The sequence below is a fragment of the Fukomys damarensis genome, unplaced genomic scaffold (genome assembly GCF_012274545.1).
Source record: "Fukomys damarensis isolate Sample0158 unplaced genomic scaffold, DMR_v1.0_HiC HiC_scaffold_11, whole genome shotgun sequence".
NCBI lineage: Eukaryota > Metazoa > Chordata > Mammalia > Rodentia > Bathyergidae > Fukomys > Fukomys damarensis.
In genome coordinates this window covers 15,034,285-15,038,211 of record NW_022900923.1, presented here as the reverse complement: position 1 = coordinate 15,038,211, position 3,927 = coordinate 15,034,285, and positions in this window count along the sequence as shown.

Here is a 3,927-nt window from a genome sequence, read left to right as displayed (position 1 = left end):
GGGCCCCCTTTTGTGGCAGTTCTTGCCTTCTGAACTGTGCTGCCTCCAGCCTCCCATCTCTGGCCTTAGAGCTGCAGACCAGGAGAGGCACACGGTGTCAGACACATTCTTTCGTCACCTACACGGAGGCCCAGATTGGCCTGGGGATGTTGCACAAAGACCCACGGCAGCTGGGGGATGTGAAGTTGGGACAAGGAGCCACAGCCTTGTGGTCTCCTGTGAGGGTGCTGCCACAGGACTTGTGCCTGTCACATGCCAAGGCTCCAGTCGTGCTGCTGGTGTATGATTCTTCACACAGAACTAGTTTATGCTCAGCAGTGGAGGAGGGAGGGGGCTGCCCTGATTATTTGTGGTGGAAAGGAAGGCATGGAAGACCACCCTCCTCTCTCCATCTGATTCTGACTCACCTCTAGGGAACTGGCAGGTGGCTACTGGCACAGGTTACAGAAACTAACCTGTGAGCTAATATTGATGAAACAAGCAGTTCTGTCAGCCATTACTGTATGATCCTGGGCCAGTTATTAAATCTCCCTGGGCCTCATAAAGTGGAGAAAATAATAATAGCTTCCTTGCAGTGTTTTCTTGAATGCAGAGGTTCCTTTTTAGTGTCCATTGAAGGGTTTTAGGGTTCCTTCTCCTAGCAGCAAGATATGATTTACCAGGGAAGAGCTTATAGATTCCTTATGGAGGAAATCATGCTTTAGGTCCTGACAGACACTATAGAAACAAGAGCCTTGTATAATTCCTCCCTTACTGGGTGTGAGAGGAGTAGTAACCCTGCATTTAGAGAGGCAGTTGAAGTATGGGTGCTGGGTCTAGACACATCTGTTTCTAATCCCTGTTCTAATATGAGTTAGCTTGGAGACATAGGAAAACTCCTCAAGCCTTTGGGCTTCATTCTCTTTATTGGCCAGAGAGGTTATAACGCTAGTCATTTTTTGTGAGACATTAGGCATGCAATAAAGAGTATGCACTTCTTTCAACAAAATGACTCTGGGAAAAAGAGGGATTTGCATGGAAAAGAGTCTGTGTGCAGCTGTGCACCAAAGCATGCTGGCTCTGGAAAGTCAGCAAGTGTGAGCAAAGCAAGACATTTGTGCCCCTGGCAAACAGCAGGGAGGAAAGCAGATTACTTAGCAGAAGATGAGTAGCCATTTCCCAAAGCTGCCTTGAGAAAGAGGGTGAGGAGCTTTCTTACTATGGCTTCACTGAAATTGAAGAGTCACCAAGGAAAAGTGTCACTTCTCTGGTGAGCAACTAGTAGTGTTCATCCCACCATGGTGTCCAGGAAAATGTGTCCTGGGCAGAAGGAGTGGGCTTTGTGTAGCAAGCACCAGTGGGATGTGTTTGCCTAGGATGTAGGAGCTTCAGATATACACTTGCGAATTGTAAGCACTAGACTGGTTCAGTAGGAAAGAACACATGTACTCCAATGTTAGTCTGGACACAGGGAAACAGGTTGTGCAGTGAGGTAACTGTGGAAGCCTTGGGCAAGGAATTGAACTGCTCTAGGCTCACTTTGAAAAACAGCATAGAAGCAGCCACTCTTAATCCCAGCACCTGACTCAGTAATGCAAACATCTGCCTGTATAAGCACTTCCTGAGTCCAGGTTCTGAAACTGGCTTTAGTCAAGCAGAATCTAGATAACAATTTTTTGTAGAGAATATAAACAGGAAACTAACCATTCACATAGAGGGTAGAATCAGATACCCTATGGTTCATAGACTCAGAGTCTGTGATTCATTCTCTAACTGATTCAGTCATCGCAACTTCAGTGCGTGGCTTCTGTGTGGCCAGGCCTGAGGCTTGGTGTTGGAGTGTAAATTATGCACTAGGTGAATTGCCTTTTCTGGAGACGAGATCAGTCTGGTGGGGAATCAGTCTCAAAGGTAACAATCATAGCTTTATCTGTGAAGTGCTAAACCAGGGGTAGGTCTTATGTATGGATTGTATGAGCATGAGGGAGAAGGTGCTAGTGCTAACTTTGAAGGGTTTGAAGTTTCGTGATGGCTAATTATTAGGGATTTACTATTTCTGTGCCTGAGTTTCCTCCTCCCCATTGTGAAGTTGGAAGTATAACTAGACTCAGAAACTGTAAAAGTGAGTCAAGTGACATATAAAAGGCGCTTAGCATAGTACTTGGGGCGTGCTAGATCTCTCAATAAGTGTTATTTCCATATCCTTGAGCATTTTTTCTTTGTTATCTCATGGATATCTGTCATGACAACTTTGAGTTTATTTACAAAGTTACAGATCTTTCAGAAACAGCCCCTCAGGAAAATGAAAAAAAACGTCTAAAAGTTACCTTGTAGAAAGTGAGTGAAATGAGTCAGGAAATAAAAGAATGGATGATGAGAGAAAAGGAAAGTGGAAAAGAAAAAAAAAGAAGGCATAAAGTAGCTTTCAACATCACCCTGAAGGTCGTTTCTTTCATTTAATTTTTTGGTTTAGTTTTTCTTCATGTTTCAACAGTCTTGTTGAAGCTGTTCCTCACATTTGGAAAAGCGAATGTAGAAATACAGAAATGCATAGGTAGGTGATCTTAATGTCACCACCTCTCAGCTAAATTTAGTTCTTCTACCTACTCCTCCAAGAATTTAAGTTTATATGAAACCAATGTGATTTACTAAGTTCTTTTGAAAGAGAAAGTTTTGTCCCTCTTCATTTTTTAACTAAAAATAACTTGCAGTCAGCAACTACTTTATTTTTGGAGTGTTTATCCAAAATAAATAATAATTAATAATTAACAATAATTAATAAATAATTTTATTAAGACAAAAATTACACAAAGAATTTTATTGAAATAAAAGTATACTGAAGTTTCTGAATATGGGAGCGTATTTTACAAATGCAAAAGTTGTATTGTTTCTTATTTGTTTTCTTTTCTTTTTCTTTTTTTGGTACCCGGGATCAAACTCAGGACGCTGTGCTTGCTAGGCAGCTGTGGTGCCACTGAGCTAAATCCCTGGCCCTATTGCTTCTTATTTATATAGTGAATAAAAATCTATTGAGTGTATCACAAAATCTATCATTTCATGGAAGTTTTAAAAACTACTTTAAGGGCTGGTGATTTAGCTCAGTGGTTCGGTGGCCTGCCTTGCAAGCACAAGGACCCGAGTTCAATCCTCGGTACCAAAAACAAACAAACAAACAAAAAAACTACTTTAATGGAAAAGGCTTTATCAAAGCTGTCTAAAAATGAAATAAATATTCCATTTGACCCAGCTGTTCCTCTGCTGGGTATCTTTCCAAAAGAATTAAAAGAATCATACCACAGTGATATATGCTCACCCATGTTTATATCTGCACAGTTTGTAATAGCTAAAACTTTGAAACAGCCCAATTGCCCATCAGTTGGAGACTGGATAAAGAAGATAGGGTTTTTCTATAAAACAGAGTACTACTCAGCCATAAAGAATGAGAAACTAGTTATTCATAGCAAAATGGATGCCTATTGAAGCCATACTCTTAAGTGAAATAAATAAAGCACACATGTGTAAATATGGAATACTTTCTCTAGTGTGAAAAACTAAAAGTGTAAATAAGACCCAAATGGTATAATTGACAATGTGAAATAGGAAGAAAAGGGCTAAAGGTATAGGGGAAGTGGGAAGGGTAGGGGAAAGGAAATTAGGGAAAAGAAAAAATATGAGAAAATGAAAATATAGAAACAAAGTTTTTGTAAATAGGGAAGGGTGAAGCGGGTGAAGGGAGGGTAGGGGTATGGGAAAAAAATGAGAACCAAGATCTGTCGTGTAAAGGTACAAGATCCCAATGATGAATGTAACTTTACCGTGTACCTAAAAAGTACCAGTAAACTCAGTGATTAAAAATTGAAATAAATAAGTGGTAAATATTAAGCAAATATAACTAAATTGGTGAGGTAGGAATCACCAAATAAAAATGAATATATATATATATATATA